Source organism: Pantherophis guttatus, chromosome 4 (assembly GCF_059756535.1).
Source record: "Pantherophis guttatus breed Tessera chromosome 4, ASM5975653v1, whole genome shotgun sequence".
Lineage (NCBI taxonomy): Eukaryota > Metazoa > Chordata > Lepidosauria > Squamata > Colubridae > Pantherophis > Pantherophis guttatus.
In genome coordinates, this window is record NC_142066.1 from 126928272 (window position 1) to 126952738 (window position 24467).

Below are 24467 nucleotides of genomic sequence, written 5' to 3' on the forward strand. Positions count from 1 at the left end.
CGGTTCTCTCCCTCTTGCTCTTTAACATCTATATGAAGCCGCTGAGTGAGATCATTCACAGTTTTGGGGTGAGGTATCATCAGTATGCTGATGATACCCAGCTTTACATCTCCACCCCGGACCAACTCAGAGATGCCCTTTCTGTGATGTCTAAGTGCCTGGAGGTGGTACGTGTCTGGATGGGTAGGAACAGGCTCAGACTCAACCCCTCCAAGATGGAGTGGCAGCGGTTGCTGGCATCTCATGGTCTAGTGGCCCCATCACTCTTGATGGGAGTGGAGTTGCTTACTCCCTCTGAAAGGGCTCACAATCTAGGCATCCTCCTGGATTTGCGGCTGTCCTTAGTGGACCATCTGACAGCCATGACCAGGGGGGCTTTTGCACAGGTTTGCCTGGTGCACCAGTTATACCCTTTCCTAGACAGGGATGCCCTCTGTATAGTCACCCAAGCTCTCATTATCTCTCGTTTGGACTACTGCAATGCCCTCTACATGGGGCTGCCTTTGGGGTGTATCCGGAGGCTCCAGCTGGTCCAGAATGTGGCCGTGTGGATTGTTATGGGAGCTTCCCGTTACTCCTGTGTTACACCTCTCCTGCGCGAGCTGCACTGGTTACCGGTGGTCCTTCGGATCTGCTTCAAGGTGCTGGTACTTACCTATAAAGCCCTACATAAATAAATAAATAATTAAATAGATCTGTTCACCAATAAACAGGCTTTATCTCCTTCTTTGCTTAAAAGTTATCTTAGTTGCCTCATATGTAAGAACAGCAAATCTTGTAAAAATAAATTCACTCTGTTATATAAAATGAATACAAAAATAGATAAGACAGACAGACACTGACATTGCATTTATGTTTCTATATGTTACAAAATGCATTTGGTAATGATTAAAATGTGACACTATTTCTGGTGTCAGTCTGATAACTAGCTTGCCTCAATATCCTGTTAAGTGATACTCGAAAGCAGTTTTATAACTCTACTGTGTTTTGAGAATCAAATCACTCAAATAAAATTAATTATATTTTCCCTAGGTTCACATAGTTTGAATACTGTATCATTTAGAACAATGGGTACTTATAGTAGGCCTTATGCTTTCTTGTTTTTATTTTAGAGCTATAAAACTAAAGGAAATTAGTAATCCCTATCCTCTTATTAATTTAAAAACTAACAACATTACAATTTTAGAACATTTTAAACATTTCCATAATAAGCAATGTATTAGGGTTATGTCAGGATAAATATCACTTATGTGAACAGCCAATGGTGATGCTGAGCTGCAAAGTATAAAAATATATATTTTTAAGCTATGGAAAAAACAAGAAAAAGAAATACTGTAATGAAACCATCATGGATATCAGAGTGTTCTCACTTCACATTGACAAAAGGCAATCAACTGCTTAAAGTATATTATAAACGTTCTCATTTAGCCATGATGTCCAGATAGTTCCTGGACCTTTGAGCCAGCATTTGACATAGCTGCTGAGCACACGTTTTATAAGCTAACTTGCTTGCACAAATAGCCACTAAAGTATAATTGTAATAACATGGGATATGAAGTTAATTCACTTCCTCATGGTACCATGACAGCATGATAGCATGACAATGTGAACTAAACAAACTAGCAACTGCTGGCAGCCAGACTACTATCTAGACTTTCCTGGCTCTCAAAATATATGGCAACAAAAACTAAAATAAAAAATGGACATTTTTAGGCCCAAATGACAAGAGATTATTCGAATCTGCCAAATCAATGTTGAAGGTTAGCAGATCCAAGAGCCAATATGTTTCCAAACTTTTACAGGACAGTAACATAGACATGAACATCCACAACACAAATTGTGATGACCTAGGGTTGGGCATAAAAGCAACACAGCCAGAGTGAAAGCATATTTCCCCTTTATTGCTCCAACTTTTCCGCCCAATGTTCCCACAATTCACTGTAAGTCCAAGAGCAAAGCTCCAAACACAGACACATGTGCCAGTTCCTGGCTGCTGTGAGTCCAGAGAAGTAGTCAGTTCTGAGAGCAAACACGGTTGGTTCCAGGGAATCCCCATCACACAGAGGGGTCACTGGGACTGTAGCACAATCCGAAGTAGAACTGTGTTGCTGAGTACTTGCCCACGACCAGGCCAGGCAAAGCAAGGCAAATTGAACACAGGCAAAGCAAGGCTAAGCACAGTAAGGCAAGGTGGCAAGATGTTGGCAACTGCAAGTGTAGCTGGAAAAAGGCAGCACTTGTTCCCGACAAGCATCCCTCCCCACAGCATCTTTTTAAATCTTATTCCTCATGTGAACCTTGTGGATGAGGGGCAGGGCGCCCTCACCCCCCCCCCCAAGCCACACACACATACCCGCAGGCCATCCTGTGCTGATCCTATCTCCACTCCACCTTTCATGCTTGAAGATCAAGTGAGGGAGGCAATCCCTCTTCCCCGAAGCTCCATCACTCCTCTGCTGCACTACCTACTCTTTCCCTCTCTTCCTCCCTCTTTCAATCATCCTCTCTCCATCACAGACCATCCCTCCAAGGCCTGAGGGATCTGGAACTGCCTGGTCCTGTTCCCCCGGTTGCTCCAGAGAAACTGTGCCATCCTCCTTCATCGGCCCCAGCTCCATCTAGTCCTCCTTCTCAGATCCAAGCTCTGACAGGGCCATGACACACATAGAAAGTGAAGAACAGCAACTCAGAAGCAAGATTCTGAGCCACTTACCACCGCAGCTATGGCATGACTACATATGTTAGAAGGAATATTTATAAAATTTATTGGCCGCCTATCTTACAAAGGCTAAATTTGGGTATCTTACAGTTACATATACAGTTAAAACATAAAAAGTTAAAATCAGACATTAAAACCAGGGACAAATGGGGAGAGCAGGGGCAGAATGGAGAAGTTTTTTTCCCAAATTCACTACAATCAGCACAATGATTTTGAGCTTAAAAAGTTCTGAACCTTGAATGTTTTGCATATCTATATTTTTAAATCCCTAGTACTGATATTCTAGGCCAAGAAGGCAAATTAAATTATGCCCATGTTTGTTTGTTACTTTGTTTTACAAACATGAAAACAAGTTCAGGAAAGTTAAAATAGTTGTTCTGCTGTAATAGCATAATTTGTTTCCTGGGCATTAAATGAGAATGCTGGGATTTTAATTTCACTAGTTGGTTTCCAGCATCTAGTATAATTAATTTTCTCTTACTTTGTTGCTATAGAATCAAGTGGAAACTAATGGTGTAGAACCCCAAATTGTCAAGACCAAAATTAGCTTCTTCAATTCAGCAGTGAAGGAAAACTGTTCTTTCTGTAAAGAAGCAGATTGCTTCTATTGTGTGGTAAATTCTTAGGGTTCTTTGCCTACTAGCTATTTTTGGTTTGGCTTTGATTGCCCAGGTCTGAAGCAACTGTTTTCCCTTTTTAATTTTTTTTTTATTATTATTAAAGGTGGTGTGCTATGGTTAGAATGCAGTACTGCTGGCTAACTCTACCCATAGCCTAAAATTTGATCCTTATGGAGCTCAAGGTTAACTCAGTCTTCCATCCTTCCAAAATGAGAACTAGATTTTTGGAGACAATATGCAAATAATATTTTTAGATTGTAAATTTCCAAAAGAGTGTGGTAAAGGGCTATGGAGCAGGATATAAATCTATTGCTAAATGTATAAAAGGTAAAGGGTAAAACAAAAGATTAAGAGAAAAAGAAAAAAGAAAAATGAGAAGTAAAATATAAGCATAAAGTAGAACGTGCAGAAAAAGGAAAAGAAACAAAATCATACACATGATACATGATTGTTTAGTTGTTATAAAAAATGCTTTAAATAAGTAAATAAAAATTCTTAGACTGCTTTAAACTTTAAAGGTTTTGGCAACCTTTTTGCATTAAATTAGTTTTCAATGCTTTAAATTGTTATTGTTATTTTATGTTTAAGTTGGGACTAGATAACCCATGACCGTTTGGGTCATTGATTCAAAATTATTTTTTTGCATAAACTGAGAAATTGCAGATGGGCAAACAAGCAGTGGGTGCAGAAACAACTTCTAACTTCTACCAGGTTCCCTATTTATTTTTCCAGCAGGTAGCTTTGGAAATGTTGATCACATTTCCTCAGTGGTGCAGCAGCTGGCCACATGGTAGTGTTAGAGCAGCGGGCCAGATGCGTCACGCGCTGCCAACATCCATGCCTAGTTTAGTGAAGGGGGTAAAGTCATGTTATGTCACATGATGACACCATGATGATACAAATGTGACACCCCTGTGTTAGAGGATCACAATTCTGGCAAATTTCAATTCCACAGGAGTAATGGTTCCTCATTTTTGGACACTTTTTAAAAATTAGCCCATTTGAAGCATGTGGATTCAAATATTGTTCTCCTCTGATGAAATTAAGAATTTTAGTAGTATATAAATGAAAGATCATTCATCAGATACCTTGATTGCTCTGCTACACTGAATAAGCCCTGATCTGAGAAAACCATAGAATCACCTTGAATCTTGTAGTTTCCCTCATTAGGAGCAGTCTTTCCGAGCACAAAATCTCCTGGCCTCTCATATCCTGGGCTTAAAACCCAGCATTGTCTTCACTATTTGCAGAGACACATCAGTCTGATTTTTCTCTCACTTTGAAGCCAAATAATTCAGACTGTTCTCCTTCTTCTCTTTTTCTTTCTCCTCCACCAATAATTTTATTAGTTTTGTTACAGATTAATAATACTTAATTTAGAATTTTTTTCAACAAAATGCCTTTGTCAAAAGCAAATCTGCCTTCCTTTAAAAACTATTTTACTGATGTGAGCATATCAATAAGTCAATAAGGCTCTGAGGAAAATAATAGTCACATACATTATTTTGTATAGGGCATTAGGCAATATCAGTGTTTTGACTGCTTGAATATGACTGGTTATAGAAGGTTCCACATCAAAATAATTATTTTTCCTATAAATGAATGAATCTAAGCTATCAATTTGCCTCACTATCCTGTCTTGGCTAAATAGAAAATGCTTTAAAAGCCTTTTGTGAACTAGTACTACACAATAATTGCAATGATATTTTCTTCTGCTCAAAATAGATTTTAATTCCTATAGTTAGAAGGATTTGTCTCTTTTAGTTTTGATCTCTCTATATACAAGGCCTAAAGAAGACAAGGATTCAACCCAATAATCCTTTTGCCTTTTGTGTGTCTTGTTTTCACATCATTTGCAGATATTATGAGTTTTCCTGGTCCCAGGAACAGCAGATGGCCTATTACTTCTATCCACAGTTTTTTTAGTCAGCTTTATGCATCAGGTTTGAATAGAAGGACCCTATTCATGGAACAAATAAAAGGCTCTATTTATGGAACAAAGATCTGATATACTCATATTAACAAATCAATGGTTAAGAATCTGAAAGGATTTTAAATGTGTTTGTTATAACCTGTTGAGATTATGAAAATTAAAAAAAATGTTCCCCATTTTCATTGGGCTGCCCATGGAATGTGCAAAAAAGGATTGATTGTCAACTTAATTATGTTGGAAATGCAAAATGATAATGTGTAAGTTATATATAGTATTTACTTCAATGTTATTTGATAATGTGATTTTGGAAAAGGCACGCTGATTAAAAAATGTAAATGTAATTTTTAATTCTATTCCTCAAATTGAAACATTTTGATATATGAAGAATTATAGTGCTATCACAGATGAAATATGCTGAAACACATTATTGTTTTATGAAAAATAGTTCATCCTGGATTTATGTTTGCTGTGTGCAGATGAAGTGATTGTACATTGACATAATGGAATTTCTGTTTTGTTGTTTGGAATACTGTCTGCTCTTTGGTTGTTTATAAATTAACATTAAAATCATAATGGTATGATTATAATATACCATTATACCATCTAAAACCAAGATTTATAGTTATGCTTAAAAATCAAGTTTGTGATCCTTACAAAAGTTAAAAATATGTTTTTTGCTTTCTTTCGATTGACTTTTTTTTCTTCTTTCTTTCATTAGAAGCATGATTTCTTATTTACTAATAGGAATATCCTTTTCATATGCATTGGCACTGCAACTTTTAAGAAGAAAGAATATAAGGAATAAGGAAAGTAATTGCCAGTACTTGTCGCATAACCATTTACCACACAATTTCTCTACCATGACCTTTCTGTTCTGAAAATTTAGTATTACTAAGAAAGTTCAGATTTAGCTCAAGAATTATGCTCAAGAAAATTCTGAAAAACCAAATAACAAGAAAGCTCATCTTCTCTTTAGACAAGAGACTCTTTCGTATCAAAGTTAACAAAATTGCATAATTACAAAACTCCATATTTTTATTATTAAAGGTTAAACTGAGAGAAGTCATGTCCTCACAATCATAAACAGATATTGAAAACCTCCAGCAGTACCACTTTCTCAATATCCAGGATCTCTTTAACATGACTTCAGCACCTGTTTGCTTTTGAAATTTTGAGGTATATCTTTTTTATACCTCTTTAATCGCCAATGAAATTAATACATGAAAATTATTAAAATGAGAAAAGAGGAGAAAAAATAATGTCAGAACCAAAATTATTCATCCCTCAGTAACTCCAGCCACAAATGGATATTTATTGTCTGTGGAATAAAGTTAGGGATACTGGATTTCCAAGCTGATTCACAAATACCAACTTAGTTATTTCATGCATTAATAATATCCACATTAGGAATTTGCATATTCAAGATCATGTAAGTTATCATAAAATAATTCAAGCCTAAGAATCATCAATCAAATTTATTCCCGATACAAAGAAATTAAATGCCCTAAAAGAGAGAATACTTCTCTCCCCCAGTGGCTTGTAAGCCACTGTAGTGTGTGTGTGTGTGTGTGTGTGTGTGTTTATAATTCTGTACTAGAAATTAAAAAAAGGAAATATCAACATTGGAACAATCAAAAATCAAGACAGTAAGATTCAATCAGAAAAATTTCAAAGATACCTGAACTGAACCAGAGCTACTGAACCAGCAATTATTCTGATTTTTTTACTACAGACAAATGAAAAATATAGCTTTGGGGATACATATGTTGTACCTTTGGCTACTGTCATTTCTGTATTTCAAGGTAGTTGAGATATATGAACCCATCACTGAGCCAAATTGATTTAGTGGCAATAATTCCCCCTGTTTCCCTTGAGCTCCCTTTTTTTCCTTTTTCTGACATCTATGAAAAATCCAGTTATGTTATATAACTCTTTCTCTAAGTAAAGGAAAATCTCTAACTAGAAATTATTTATTTATATGCATTTGTTATGGCAGTTTTAAGATTTTGCTTCCAGCTGCTTTTATACTCTAAGCAGCCACACCCCAGACAACAATAGCCCAACTAGATAGCTATTGATTTTTCAAGTTAAAATCTCACACTCTCACGTATATAACTTCTTGTTAATTATGTATAGTTTGTGAATAAATTTGCTCATTGTGATAGGTGCTGTATACCTCGCTGAATTCCATGTTAAATGAAACAATGGGATCTGATGAAGCTTTCAATCACAATTAATTAGTCCAGTAAGGAGATTCGCTTTTGGCAGATACTCTGTTCAATGTCATAGCACAATTTCCATTTTTGTATTTACCCTACAAGAAGCTTTGCCCAGCTGGGTTTCATGAAAAGAATATTTCTTCTCCAGATCTTTCCAACAAAAATATACAGCAATTTTAAAAAATGACACCAGGATATTTGGAGAGGAGGTTGGGAGACGAGAGGAATAGCAGGTGTCTGAAATTTGTGTTTATGCCAAATATTTCCTTCCTTAGCTATATTATTTAGAGCAATCTTATATCAAGCAAGTTTCCAACTTAGTCCTAAAATAGTAGATGGGGATAAAATATTCATGAAGTCCTCTATTATGCAACTCTAATTCATTTTGAAAATGAATGTTTATAACCCAAGAAATAACTTATAGGCAAGATATGCATATCAGCAATTAATTCAACTCTCAAAAAGAAAATCAGTAATAGTATATCAATCTAGCCATCATCTAGTTATACAAACACACACATACATACACTACAACAATAAGTTATAATGCATAATTGTAATACTAATAAATTTTCAACCGTTTGAATTTTTCTTTCTTTCAATCCTATTTAAGGAATCTGAGAAATTGGAGTAACCTGATCAAGTCTAGTGAGTTAAAGATTCTTTGAGATGTATTTGGTTCTAAGATGAAACAGGATTTATAGTTTCTTTTTTGCTACAGAATAAAGTTGCAAGATAAGGGTGTAGTAAGACAAAAACAACTTGGTTGAACAGAACATGCCTGGCATTTCCCTATAATATGTACAAATTCCATCATCTTGTTTATATTCACCTAGTTGCTAAACCCAGTTGAAGCAATTTGCAAATGAGATTCAGATAAGGTTACTTGGCTCCCGTCTGTCCTTCAAAAACTTGCTACCATTTATAGGATCTTAATCAGAAATCATAGTTTCTCTATGATTTCTGATTAAGACCGATCGAATTTCCAGACCTCCGGGGCGTTTTTCTTTGCCGTTCTCAGCCCCGGAGAGGTTGAGAGAGCAGAGAGGCTTTCTTCGGAGGCAAGAGGGGGGAGTGCGACCCCTCCCTGCGATGAGGTGCAAGCTCCGAGGATCCGGAGGACAGGAAGAGGGCCGTGAAACAGCGGCCCAGAAGCCAATGACGCTGCGGTTTTGACCGGCTCAGGGAGACAAGGCAAAACAGAACAGACAGAGAAAGAGGGAGAAGGAGAGTGATTTGAAGATTAAAGGGACTGTGTAGCAACCGGAGAAAATAGCGGCAGCTCAAACTACAAGTGAAAGAAGCTTTTATTTACCAACTTTGTGACTATCTTGCTGCTGTGGAATCAAGAGAAACGGAAGTAAGACTTAATTAGACTACTGAATTATAGTGGCTAAAGAACAATAAGCCTGGATTTACCAACTACAAGAAGTGGAGGATGAATAGGGGGTAAGACTCCCAGGAGTCTTAATAGTGAGCCCTTTCCAATTTAATTTAATTATCTTGATGAACTCTGATGAACTATATTAATCAATTTGATATTGGTGATTAATATCCTCCTAAAGAATCAATTGACAATTTATATTTGTTTGTTCGATATATTTAATATTTAATTGTTGATAACTGTTTATTAATTGCTTATAAGGATTGTGGATTAATTGTTTGATTATTAATATATATATATTTATGCTCAGATTGTATATTAAATTTAGATAGATAAGATAAATTAGATTTGATTTAGAATAATATAGGATCGAGAGTAAGAACAGTAAGAGCATATTCAAAGGGGGTGTTAAGCTAAATAGACGAAATAATAATTGTGTATGATAAGTTGGGAAGATCTCTTTTGCTTAGCCAATATGTCCACCACAGTTACATCCACGAAAGTAACAAAGAAACATATAGCCTCTACAGTAGCATCCTCTCCGATAACTACTCCTCCAGGATTAAGAAAATCGTCTGAAAACTTACCATCAGCAGAGAAGCCAATTACGATGCAAGGCATGCAGGCGATGTTTCAAAATATCCAAGAAATTATGGAAAAAAATCAAGAATCAATTGCTAAAAGTTTTGATGATCTGAAGGCTGAGATGAGTGGGCTAAAAGGAGAAATTATACAAATAAAGGAGACTTTGGGAGAAGTGAAAACAACTATCTTGGAATATGAAGAACGATTGATAGAGGTGGAAAAAACTTCCAAAAGAGTTGAAATTCAAATTGACAAGTGTGAAAAGAAATATGCGCAAACGGTGGGGAAAATTGAGGATGAAATAGTCTTTTTAGAGATGGAAAAATCCGCTTTTTTCCTACGTCTCCAAAATGTGGTTGAGGATAAAGAAGAACAGCTGGATGAAATTGTGGGAGACGTAATTGCAGAAGTAGTGGGGAGGAGGAAAGAGGACGTACGTGGTGACATAGACGAAGCATACCATGTATATACCAACTACGCGAGACATCACAACTTGCCTAGAGAAGTACATGTGAGGCTAACCAAAAAGACTTTAAGAGACGAAACTCTCCACAAGGCTAGGGATCAGAGTGTTACATATAAAGGACAGCAGATCACAATTCTAAAACAGATCCCCAGAAGAGTGAGAGAGCAGAGGCATAATTACCAATTTATAACCTCACAATTGAGAAAACATAATGCACCGTATCGATGGTTACTGCCTGAAGGACTCAGTGACATGGCAAGAGCAGAAAATTAAATTTGAGAATATATACGATGCACAAGATTTTTGTGAGACTTACTTTGGACATGGCGAAAGTGAAAGAGACAAAGAAGTAGTTAAAGAGAGTCAGAGAGATCAGAAAGAGGAGTGGAGAAAGGAGAGAGGAACACAAGCAGATTGCAGAAAGGGGAAAAGAAATGGGAGGAGGGGGGAAGAAGGGGGTGTAGAAGAATACGGGGTAGAGACTCGCTTAGCAGCTAAGATTAAAGGGGCAAATAGATAGAAATGAATCAAGGAGTGAGATTACTGACAGTAAATGTTAATGGTCTAAATGCCGCGACAAAAAGAAAACGTATTTTATCCAAAATAGTTAAAGCCAAAACGGATATAACATGTTTACAAGAGACCCATATTAAATTGTCACAAACAAATTTATTGAAATGTCCCAAGGCGGAGAAACTGTTTGTAGCGGCCTCAGAGGAGAGGAAAAGAGGAGTAGCTATATTTGTAAAAGAACATCTCTCGCCGAAACAACTATTTGCTGACGAAGAGGGAAGAATACTAATGTTAGAAGTGGAACTATTACAAAATAAGGTACTATTGATTGGAATCTATGCCCCTAATACTAAACAAAGCTTATTCTTCCGAAGAATACGAAGGGAAATCAGAGAAATGGAATACGGGCAAGTATGTCTCATGGGTGACTTTAATGCAATTATTGATAGGACACAAGGTCATAAAACAGGAGACACCACCAAAAAAGGAAATAAAGGACAAGACAAGAGGATTTTACCAGCCATCTGTAAGAAATGAGAGACGAATTAGGATTGAAAGACGCGTGATCATAATTTAAATGTGGAGCAATTTACTTATTATTCTTCTAGACATAAATCATGGTCCAGATTGGACATGATCTGAATGTCACAGGAACTTAACTCCCAGATAGTAGAAATTAGAATTTTGCTGAACGATTGGGCGGATCATAATCCAGTTTTGGCAGTATTAAAGGAAGAGGGGAAAAATAGAAGGAGATGGATGATGAGAACAGAGATATTAAATGAAAGCGAATTTACACAAAAAATGAAGACAGAAATAACCCTCTTCTTTCAAGAAAATAAGACACCAGGAATGCCATTACAAATAATTTGGGATACTGCTAAGGCTTTCATAAGAGGTCTTATTATAAAACATATGGCCATCAAACATAAAAAAGAAGAGCAAGAAAGGAATGAGATAGTAAATGAATTAATGAAAGCTGAGAAACAGCTACAAGATAATCCACTATCTATGGAAGCGAAAGAACAGGCAATATTGCTAAAACATCGGCTTAATATCTTAGAGTTGGATAAATTGAAAGATAAGATCAAAGTAGCAAAGCAAAAACACTTCGAATCAGCTAATAAATTAGGAAGATGGCTAACATATAGACTTAAAAAAGAGAAACAAAATAGACGAATTGATCAGTTAGAAGATAAGGAGGGAAATTTAATAAGAGATAAAGGAGGAAAGGAAAAAATTGCAGTGGACTTCTATAAAGAATTATATAAAGAAGAAGAGACTTTTACAGGTACGATAAAAAACTATATAGAGAATTCGGATTTAACGAAATAAATATTAGAAGAGGAAATTACCTTAATGGAGATTGAGAGAGCAGTGAAGAAACAAGGGAATTTAAAAACATCTGGCCCAGATGGACTCCCGGCAGAGTTATATAAAACAATGTTTGAGGTAATGGGAGAACATATGAAAGATCTATTCAATGATGTATTGGAAAAAGCAGAAACTCCCCATTCATGGAGAGAGGCCAATATTAGCTTAATTCCAAAAGAAGACCCACCATCGACAGATATAAAAAATTACAGACCAATATCTCTTTTGAATTCTGATTATAAAATTTTCACAACAATTTTGGCAAATAGACTAAAAGGCTTCCTGAATGAATTTATACATACTGACCAAAATGGGTTCTTACCATCATGCCAAATACGAGATAACTTGAGAATTATGTTAAACGTTTTGGAATACTATGAACAGCATCCAGGCAAACAAGCTGCACTAGTGTTTATAGATGCCTAGAAGGCTTTTGACAGGGTTAACTGGGAGTTTATATTAGCGCAGCTAGAATATATGGGTTTTGGACAGAGATTTACAAATGCTATTAAAGCTATTTATTCTAAGCAAAAGGCCAGATTACTGATAAATGGAGACCTAACAGAAGAATTTTTTATCAATAAAGGCACAAGACAGGGTTGCCCCCTCTCCCTCTTACTTTTTATTTTAACATTAGAGACTTTATTATGAAAAATAAGGAACGAGGGAAAAATAAAAGGACTTAGAATAGGGCAACAAATATATAAGACCCAGGCCTTTGCCGATGATATGGTTTTCATCTTGGAAGAGCCGATAAAATCCTGCCTATACTTTTTAGAGATGATTGAGGAATTCGGGACAGTAGCAGGATTATTGATTAACAAAAAGAAAACAAATTTATTAACAAAGAATATCTTAGAGGAAGATAAGAAAGAATTACAGGAAGTGACTGGGCTGAAAATAGTTAATAAAATTAAATACCTGGGAATTTGGTTATCCGGTAGCTGTTCAAGTATTCAAGAGGAGAACTACAATAAATTACTATCTCAAACAAGGAAAGACTTAGATAAACGGGGTAAAATACAACTCTCACTTCTAGGACAAGTAACAACAGTTAAATCGTATATTCTACCAAAATTTAATTTTCTATTCCAAACTGCCCCAGCGAATTTATCCAAAAAAATTTTTAGGGAACTAAACCAAATAATAACTAAATTTATCTGGCAGCGGAAAAAACCAAGAATTAAGAAAAAGATGATGCAGGAGACAAGAGAAAGAGGAGGCCTAGGACTACCATGTTGGGAGAATTATTATTCAGCAGCGTTATTAACGTGGGTAAAAGAATGGATTACCTTGGGTAATAATTGTCTTCTTAAACTAGAAGGTTACGACCTACAACAGGGATGGCAGATGGCACTCTGGCGAAATGGCTCCCCACAAAGTAAATGGTTTACTAGACATTACATAAGAAACATTCTAATTCGAAATTGGGAAAAGATCAGTAAAAAATATTATATTAAAACACCATACTGGATATCTCCTGTGGAAGCATTGACATATCCTAAACTTTATAACCCAACAAAGAAATTAACATACAAGGATTTATTGAATGTACAGGGTAAACTAAAATCCAAACAGGAATTGAACTCATTAGGAATACAAATAGATTGGTGGACCTATTTGCAGATCCAATCCAAATTCAAAAAAGACAGAGATGGAAAAGGCATATATGTGGAGTTACAAAAATTAGATAAAATTCTGAAGGGCCAAGAAAAAGGTATGATTTCAAAAAGTTATAAATTACTAATGGAATTAGAGATAGGTGATGAGATAATCAAAGACACAATGATTGCCTGGGGAAAAAATTTTGGGTACCCTATTCACTTAGACAAATGGCAAGGGATATGGTGGGAAAATATGAAATCAGTAGTCTCCACGACTTACAAGGAAAACATCTATAAGATGATATATAGATGGCATCTCTCCCCTGATAGATTGGCTAAAATGTTTGCTGGACAATCGGCGGTTTGTTGGAAATGTGGGCAAGAAAAAGGCACGTATTATTATCAATGGTGGACATGCCAGGAAGCAAAAAAATTTTGGGGGAAAATTAAAAAATGGCTGAATGAGATTTTAGAACGAAAAATTGAATGGTCACCAGAGACATGCTTGCTCGGCTCCAAACCGGATAAGATCAAGAAAGATTCATGGTATTTAGCTCTTCACATTATTACAGCGGCGAGATTGATATACGCTCAATTTTGGAAAAACCAGAATATCCCATCAGAGGAAGCAATCTTAAAAAAGATTTTGGATTGTGCAGAAGCTGATAAATTAACCAAAAAATTAAAAGATAAGGACCAAACACAAACATGTTTATCCTGGGAGAAACTATATATTTGGCTAGAGAAGAGAATATCATAACCCAAAGTAAATATGGAAGGATTGTTAAGGAGGTAACTATATTAAGTGAGGTGGATTAGACCTAATTGATATATTAAGAGAGATGAGTTGCTCTATCTCCCCTGGAATGTAATATTATATTGAATACTCAGATATGAAGGTACCATCTGTACCTATCACTTCACTTGTGTGTTATTTGTAATGTTCTTTGTGTTGTACGTTATTTATATGGTGCATTGTTATTATTTTTTTTGTTTATTTTTAAAGGAAAATGTAAATAAAGACTATTTTTTTAAAAAAAGAAATCATAGTTTCTCCATGTCTAATAGTATTGTCCAGTATCTTCTCTTTTCTTCAAGAGAAGTATGTGACTTGTACCTGTGAACAACACCTTTGAAAGGGGCTTCTTTTGATAATGTTTCATTAGTTTCAGCACTTTTCTCCCTACTGACTGTGCTCTATTTCAGAAAAAAAGAAAAAAAGAAAGAAAGAAAGAAAGAAAGAAAGAAAGAAAGACCATATAATGATGCAGCATTATTATTATTATTATTATTATTATTATTATTATTATTATTATTATTTTGTTTTATGAAAATCAACCCTGCATGTCTTCATTCTGTAAGGTTAATAGATATTACATGATTTTTCTTTCTTTCTATTCAGATTGTATTGTATATTTATAAGATATATCTTTGCTGGTCTGCTGGACTCAGTTTGCTAGGGAGAACTAAGTGAAGGAAAAAGAAGAAAATGATGGAAGAAAAGAGAGACAATGCATGGGAAAAAGAAGGATAAAATATTAAGTATAATCAGGATTATTGAAATTTCTCTAAATCAACTGCCCTAAAATACCACTATGCCACTAAATGCCACTATGCACAAAATAATGCCCACTATTTAGAAAAGACTGTGGCCCCATTGAAGTGGTTATTATCTTACCAGTGTTCTTATTCTCATTGATTAATAGACTACAGAAGTTTGAAGAACAATTAACCATTGTTAAGAGATTTACTGGCAAACCTGCTGAATCAAAAGATATATTTAAAATGTGTTCATATACATAATCTTACTCTTTATAGAATTGTGACATTTTCTGAGCCTCCCTAAGCTTACTTTTGGACTAAGATCCCATTGATTCATTTTTACACTTGTGAAGGATATGGTAATTCACCACAGTATACTGTTCTGCTGTGGAAAATCAATATTAGCCATTCACAGCATCCCTTTAGGGGATCCCGTTAATAGTTATTTATGATCCTTTGTTGCTTCTGACACAGCAGTACTGATTTTCACTGAACATGCTTTTAATTAACTCACAAATCAATAACATCCACAAAAATAAACTTAGCAACTGTGCAAGTGGTGAGATAATTTTGTTATATTTAGAGAAATTTACCATTTGCAGGAGTTGAAACCAAAAGCTGTTCAAGCTCACAAACACTTTTTTTTTAAATGAGGGAGGTTAGTTTGCTGCTTCATTAGTTGATGTGCTGGTTGTTTGGGGGTTCAGAGATTTCCATCTCTTTTTAAACTAATAGAACAAAGAATCTACCTTTCTTGATTGAGTAAAAATATTATATAGAAGCAAGTATTACCTTTGGGATCAGAAATTCTGATATTATTTCTTTCTTCATCAGAAGGCTAATTAAGGGACATAACAGCCTTTGTGGAAGAGAAATAAGACTAACAGGATGCCATCTGAAGCTAAAAGTCTTGTATGGCTTGAGAAAGCAGAATAAGGCTGTTTTCAAAAATAGGAGATTATGGTAGTGCCTTTACATTTTCTTTCAACAGAAATTGATGCTAATGAAGTAGTTAGTTATCATGAGAAGTAACAGAATAACAGAGTTAAAAGGGACCTTGGAAATCTTCTAGCCCAACTCCATGCTCAAGCAAGAAACATTATGCCATTTCAGACAAATGGCTGTCTAATCTCTTCATAGAAACTTTCAGTAATGGAGCACCCACAACTTCTGAAAGCAAGCCTTTCCATTGGTTAATTGTTCTCACTGGCAGAAAATTTCTCCTGAATAGTTCTAAGTTGGTTCTCTCTTTGATTAGTTTCTATCCATTGCTTCTTGTTCTGCCTTCAGGTGCTTTGGAAAATAGGTTGGCCTCCTGTTCTACAGGTGGACTTCGATTTATGACTAAAATTGGGCCAGAATTTTGGTCACTAAGTAATGTAGTTATTACATGAATCATCACATGATCAGAACCAATTTCATGACTATTTTAAGCAAATCCAAAGTCCCTCATTTACTTTGCTTTTTCGAATCCTGCTGGGAAGTTCGCAAATCATGATTGCATGACCAGAGGACACTGAAACCTTTGTAAAAGTAAACCAGTTGACAAGGTGCCTAAAGTGTAAACTCATGACCATGGGTATGCTGTGACTTCAAGAATAAATTGTAAATCACTTTATTCAGCACTGTGAACCATCTTTAAATGAATGGTCGTAAGTCAAGAACTAAGTGCATGTTATATCTGAAGAAGGTGTTAATAATTTGGGCAACATACAGCAGTTTAAAAGTCACTAATATGTTATACAGAAGAAAGCATTCTTTTTTCAGAGAAGGTGGGCCTGCCTGCTTTTGCTGTTCAAAAATATTGTTCTAAAATCATTCCTATCAAATACAAAAAATATTAGTTTTTGTTTTTTTTAAAAAAATCCTACGAGAACCCTTAACAAACTGGTGAAGTTTACAGCAAAAACTCTGTTTTATTTGGTGTGAAATATAGGGGAAACATCATAGGGTACATCATCTAGGAAGAATTTTTTTCCATGCATAATACAGATAATATTTGGGCATAGCTAATCCTATTGTGAAATGAACACATCTTGATAAATAGAAGTAAAGAGCAGGTGTTCCGAGAAAAAAAATAAACACTAAGTTTTGTTGGTATTGATTTTTCTTTTCCCCTTCAGTGAGGAAAAATTGAATTTGTGGATAGTATTGTCTTGTACATGTATGTTAGGATACTTCATGAAAGAAATTTGGGACTCCCAAAGCTCAGCTTTTCAATGTCTATCTGGACATTTGTTCCTACTCCTGAAAAAACAATGCAAACTAAGTGGAGGAATCCTGCCTTGTAAATTCATTAGTAAGTGTTTTTCACTCTCTTTTCAACTTTAAAATGAATAGACTTCAACTCCCAGAATTTTCCAGTCAAATTCCACACATTTTAAAGTTGTCAAAGTTGATAAATATTGCATTAGTGTATTACACTTAACCAAGTTGATACAACTGTAAGATTATTTCTGCTTCAAGCTTTCTGAAAGCTGGAATATAAGATCATGTTATTGATTTTATATTTCTGTGTCCTTTTAATACACACACAAATGCAAACAGACACACACACACACACACACATGATCATCATCATCTCATCATCATCATTTTGACCACTGTGTATCCACTGCAGGATGAAGGCCTCTTCTGCATGTTTCCAACCAATACAATCCTGAGATTTCTTTTGCCAATTGGGCCCGCAATACTTGCTGATATCATCGATCCATCTTGTTTTAGGCAACTTTCATGGATGCTTTTTATCAAATGAGATCCATTCTATGACTGCCTTGGTCCACCTGCCATCAGTTCTTCTTGCTATGCGACCAGCCAATTTCCACTTTTGTTTGTTCTCTAATTCATGTTCAGGTCTTTCTATCTTGTCTAGTAATGTCGAGCCTATATCTTTCCATGGTTCTATGTCCCTCTTGTAGCTTTTGTATTGATTGTAAAGTTAGTGCCGATGTTTCACTGACATATGTTAGAGAAGGTAGCACACACTGATCAAAAACTTTTCTCTTCAGGCATAGGGGGAGGTTGTTCTTGAAAAGTATGCTTAGCTTGCTGAATGCCTACCAACCATATTTAATACACCATTCAGTTTCCTTTATTGTATCACCTTCCACTGAGATCCATTGACCAAGGTATATGTAGTAGTAGTCCACTATGCCTAATTCTTTTCCAAACATATATTTTTTTTTCTTTGATGAATTTATTAAACATAGCCTGGCTCTTTTTCAAGTTTATTTTTAAGCCAAATGATTGTCCTGTTTGGTGCATCTTTTGTATGTGCCCTTGTAGCTCTTCTGGATCTTGTGAGAAGAGAATAGCATCATCTGCAAATCTTAAGTGATTTAAATAGGTGCCATTGAGTTTTATTCCATCTTTTGCCCAGTCTAGTTTGTGAAATACTTCTTCAAGACAGGCTGAAAAGGATAGGTGATATTGTATCACCTTGTCGTACACCACATTCTATATTGATTTCCGATTTAGGACCATTAAGGCAAATCGTTGCTATTGTTTTTTCATATATTGATTGTAGTAAGTTTATGTAACCATTGCCATGGTTGTGCAATGTTTTAATTATTGATTGCTGGCATATTGAGTCAAATGCCTTTTCACAGTGAATGAAAGCAATGCACAGAGGCATGGTGTAATCACTTTGCCTTTCAATGATTACTGAACAACCTGGATGTGATCCATTGTGTTGTAACTTCTTCTGAACCCCGCCTGCTCCTTTGGCTCTGCATTATTTAATGTTCTCAATATTTTTTTTGCTATTATCTTGGTGAAAACCTGACAGAAGGTTTATTGGCAATAGTTCTTTAAATCATCTTGGGCCCTTTTCTTGTGTATAAGAATCACTTCAGCATTTTTCCATGCATTGGGTATTCTTCCTTCTCTAGGGCATCTCAAGTACAATTTTATTTGTATTTTGTGTAAACTGTGACCACCAGCTTTCTGCATTTCAACTGTAACACAGACGTTTCCTGAAGCTTTTCCATTTTTAATTGATTTATGGCATTTGATACTTACTCCACTAGGATAGCTGGCATTTCCTTTTTTGTGGGTGTTACTACTTTTGAGTGATCTTGATCTTTGTATAGCTTGAATAGAATTTTCCAATTATTTCTGACATTTCCTGTCTTGTTCTAAACACAGAGCCATCTTCACATTTTAGTGCAAAAACCTTCTTTCTTGTATTTATAACCTTGCATTTTGCTCATTAATCCCTTTGTTTTCTTCAATTGCCTTTTTCACAAGCTTCACACTAAACAGACACATTTCTACTTGGATACGTTTTTCCTACAGTCTTGCAAAGTTCAGTATACCCCAGTTTATTAGTGAAACTTCCAGTATTTGTCATTGTCCATTGTTTTTCATTAAATCAATAGTTTCATCAGAGATTTTTTACTGTACCAAGTGTTTTTCCAGTGGTACTATAGATGTAGCAGATTCAAGGATGTTTTTGACTATGTGTTCATTTTGATCCGTAATGTTCATCTCTTCCAAATCTTGCAATAGAGCAAAGCGATTTGATAGTTTAATCTCAAAATCACTGTTCTCCTCTAATAGTTTATCATTCTTTATTTTTGTTTTTCATGATGTCTTTATCATTTTCATATGCTTTTTCTACAGTCTAGCTTCATTTTAGCTTGTACCATTCTATGGTCACTTCCAAGGTTAAAATGATTGGTGACAGTGTGTGTGTGTGAGAGAGAGGGGGGGGAGGGAGGGAGGGAGGGAGGGAGAGGGAGAGAGAGAGAGAAAGAGAGAGAGTAATCAGACAGAACAAGAAAGTTTGCCTATAGAAACATTGCCTTCTCCTGTGAAAGCCTATCTTATCTAAAGCATATGAAAATATTACGTTGGAAAAGTGATAAACCTTAAAACCATTGTAAATCTATGATTGTAAATCCCAGCATAATTCGTTTAATGTAACATATTAAAAACATTAGAGATAAATAGAGGAAAACATGACCTAAAAGAGGATTCTATAGAGAGTTATGGATATAATTGTGAATAGGATTCTTTTGCCTTGGTCCAAAAACTTTCCCCAGATGCAATTCCCAGCAGTAAATCTCTACCTATGTTTCCAGGCACCAGAAGACAAACTGATATGCGTTTTTGAGAAATGGATAATGCTGGGAACTTTTAATGAGGTTGATCCCCATTCATAGATGGGGAAATGAATCGCAGTTTCTTTCTTTCTTTTTTTTTTTAACCAAATCAGTAGTTTACAAATGTGATGGAACCTACACAATGCATCTGATATCCTCTCGTTTTATTGGGCAGGAAATAGCAGCATAAATACTGGTTATCCATACATGGATAACCAGTATGGCTGTACATAGTAGAGTAGTAGGGCGGTATATAAATCTAATAAAATGAAATGAAATGTATTCGAAGGGAAAAGGAGCTTTTAGAGCAGTATCGGCAACTCTTTAAAGTAAATATGCATTTTTCATGGGATCACAATGTAGCTTTTTGGTCCCAGGAAAATACACATGGGCAATTCCCAAAAAAGATATAGCTAATTTATGAAAATGGCAATATCCCTGAATGCCCCAAAGTAGCCAAAGTTTTCTCTTCAAATCCAAAGTGCTGAACAGTCTTAAGTGATCCCCTTTTTATAATGTGTTACTAGTCACAATTTATTATGTGCAACAAGTTGTTTTAAGTGACCAGTATATTTTCTCCATCACAATCAATCCCAAACCTCTTCTTTCAAGTCTCCCAATGGTATACTTATTGCCACTGTAACTGAACCCATCCACTTTGCTGCTGGTTATCCTCTTATCTTTTTTCCAGCATTCCCAGTATTAGTTCTTTTTTGAGAGAGATAGGTCTAATGTGCTTGCATAATATATCGAGGTAGGATTGTGTCTGGTTATTTATGTCTCAAGTGAAACATCTATGTAGATTTGTTAGTGGTATTCTAGGTGTCTTCTCCAGTGGTGGGATTCAATTTTTTTTATTACTGGTTCTGTGGGCATGGCTTGGTGGGTGTGGCAGGGGAAGAATACTGTAAAATCTCCATTCCCACCCCACTCCAGGGGAAGGATACTGTAAAATCTCCATTCCCTCCCCACTCCAGGGGAAAGTTACTGCAAAATCCCCATTTTTTCCCAATCAGCTGGGACTCGGGAGGTAGAGAACAGATGGAGGCAGGGCCAGGAAGAGGTGATATTTACTGGTTCTCCAAACTACTCAAAATTTCCGCTACCAGTTCTCCAAAACTGGTCAGAATCTGCACCTCTGGCATTCTCCAGTACCAGAGTTCAAAGTGGGCAGTACTCTTTCTCTCATGCTTCTTTAAAGTCCAGGTTTTGCTTCCATAGAATGTTACAGGGAATATCATAGCTTGCATGATTCTAATCATTAATATTAATTAGTTTATAAAACCACTGCTACTTGATCTATGCCATTTAAACAGTCAGAATTGAATTTCCTTTAAATTAACGTATTTAGGATTTATTGTTCAAATTATCTTTACCATATGGTTCACATGGAAATGTAAACCAAATATAAACAATATGCATTTTTTTTATGTAAAATACATTTCAGGATAGTAAAACATAACCTCCAACTCCATGTTTCTCTTTTTTTCTCATTGATGCTCACTGCATGAATAAATATTACATCAAAAACAATTCAAGGAAGAAGACTATTTGACAGTATCATTTTGGGTTGATTTGATATGAGGATGGATAAATAGGAAGGAGGAGAGAAATGTGAGGGTCAAGGAAGAAAGTGAGACAGGAAGAGTAGATTATATTCTCATTATTAAATTACTAAAATCCAGATAATACCATCTTATCAAAGAGATAGATAGATAGATAGATAGATAGATAGATAGATAGATAGATAGATAGATAGATTTAATTTGATTTATATGCCGCCCTTCTCCGGAGACTCAGGGCGGCTTACAATGCGTTAAGCAATAGCCTTCATACTTTTGTATATTTATACAAAGTCACCTTATTGCCCCCACAAACTGGGTCCTCATTTTACCTACCTTAGAAAGGATGGAAGGCTGAGTCAACCTTGAGCCTGGTGAGATTCGAACTTACAGTAATTGCAGACGGCTGGTGTTAATTACAATGCTTTTAGTCTGCTGAGCCACCAGGCCCTTTGCCAGCATATTTAATATATGCTGAAATCTATTACCTTAAAGAGTTGTGTATTTCAGTAGTCTATCTGTATCTATCAGTCTTGATTTCTAACTCTATTTAATTTTGTAAGATTTAATTTAGAGAATTAGCATTCTCTAGCATAAGGAAGCAGCTTTCATCTAGGCCCAATTCATAAGATCTAACCACTATGTCAGAATATGTTCTAAATACATAAAAAAAATTATTCAAATCTGTGAAACAATTTCTGCAATTTATGACAATGAAATTACTTCTCTCAGGAACAGCTAAATTCCAAATAGCCTCATAAAGATCTGTACAATGGAAAATTATCTCTAAATATGAAGCATTTATTTTTTTATAGCAGCAATAGTTGTTTTAAGAGTGTGAAATCATCTTCACTGGGCATTCTACAGTTATAACATTATTCATATAGGTTGGTCTTTCTGAGGTGTCTAATATTTGGAAGAGTTCTCCATTGGAGATTCTTTCCCATAATGACTAGTATGGTGAAAACTTCTGTAAAGAGATCCTTCCAGTCATGAATATTAATTGATAATTCAATGGAAAACATCTGCTTGTATCAGAAATAATTATTATCTACTTCTGACACATTTATGAGTTTTCCCCTTCATTAATTTTTATCTGCAAATGTTCATTGTTTGGTAGGATGATTTTAGAACAAACATCTGGTTTTTACAACTGTTACTGGAACCTTTCAAGGTTTCAATCCGATAACCACTTACATTTAATGAGTAAAGTGATTGAACCATTTGTCATTTTTTGTATGGTGTTATCAATGCTCTTGCTTTTAGAAGTGTACATTTGCTTTATGTAGGTTTTATTTAGTTAATCAGTTTTCTTTTCTTTCGTTCTTTTTCTTACTGTAATACATAGTCTTTGGATTCTACACATACATTACAAGGCATATACAAAAAGAGAAGAAAGCTAAAGAACACAAAGTAGATCCAGAAGAAGATGGATACACAACATCAAAGACATGCTACAAAAGTGTCAAATTATAATAATCGAGGCCACCAGAAGTGCAACTTTCTTAACCCCCCGAAATAGAAACAGAAAGTAAAGAAGAAGAATGCATAATCTGATGCTCCATATATTATAATGAAAGATTTGCAATATAGAATCATAGGACTTAAAAAGGCAATTTCCAGACATTGAAGTTAATCTTCAGCTCTGTACAAGAATCCAAATTAAAGCATCCTAGACAGGGACTACTTGTATAATCTTTTGAAACCCGAAAATCACTCTACTCTAAAATTCCTTTCTGGTCTGTCATTGTTAATTCAAATATCAACAGTTTATCTGTAGAGCTACATCATTTGCTATTTTAGTTCCCATTTTCTTTGCTTATAGATTATATATATACAACTGGATCTTGTGCAAGCAATCTTGTCCCAGATTGCAAAATTGGTTTTCATTTCTTTGCATGAAAAGAGGCCCGTTCAAGGTACCAGATTCACTCTCACAATCTTCGGGTTATGAATGGGTCATTCATAACTTGAGGACTACCTGTATTTATAAAATGAAACTTCCTCTTTTTGTGCCCATTTATATTCCATGTATGGTTTTTGCTGTCATAGCAAATACATTAATCTTATGATCTTTAACTGTTCGTCATTACAATGTTATACTAGGTCCGTGATGGCAAACCTATGGCACGTGTGCCACAGGTGGCACGTGGGGTCATTTCTGCGGGCACACAAGCCGTTGTGCTAAATCAGCTCTACCGCACATGCACGTGCGCCTCCCGCCAGCCAGCTGATTTTCGGATCTCTGCCTTGCATGTGGGAGACGTGCGTGCATACCCATGCTGCCCCTCCCAGAAGTCTCCACGCAGCCCATTTTGGATGCAAGGTAAGTACAGGGCTCGCGTGGAGCCTCTGGGAGGGCGAAAAATGGGTCTATTGGAAATCCAGAAATGGACAGTTTCTGGTCTCCAGAAGCTTTAGGGAGGCCTGCTAGGCTCAAAATCGGGTGACGGGGGGGGGGTGTCGTATGCACCTGCACAGGGGGATGGGGCAGGGCAGGAGAGATTGTGTGTGCAGGTGGGTGGGGGGTATTGCATTATGGGTGTGGGCACACACATGCACATCATTGCGGGCATGCGCGCACTTTTGGCACCCGAGGAAAAAAAGGTTAGCCATCATTATACTAGGTCATGCATGTATCTTTTAAGGCCCATAGGAGATCTTGACAGAATCATTGAATAGAGGAAGATGGTGCTTATTTACCAGTTTAGAAGGATAAACTTATAAAATTGCTTAAGCAATTCACCATTCAATCAATCAATCAATCAATCAATCATTCTTGGGGACTATATCTAATTTCAGAGAGATGTTACCATTCAGACTTACAGATTCTGTGAATGT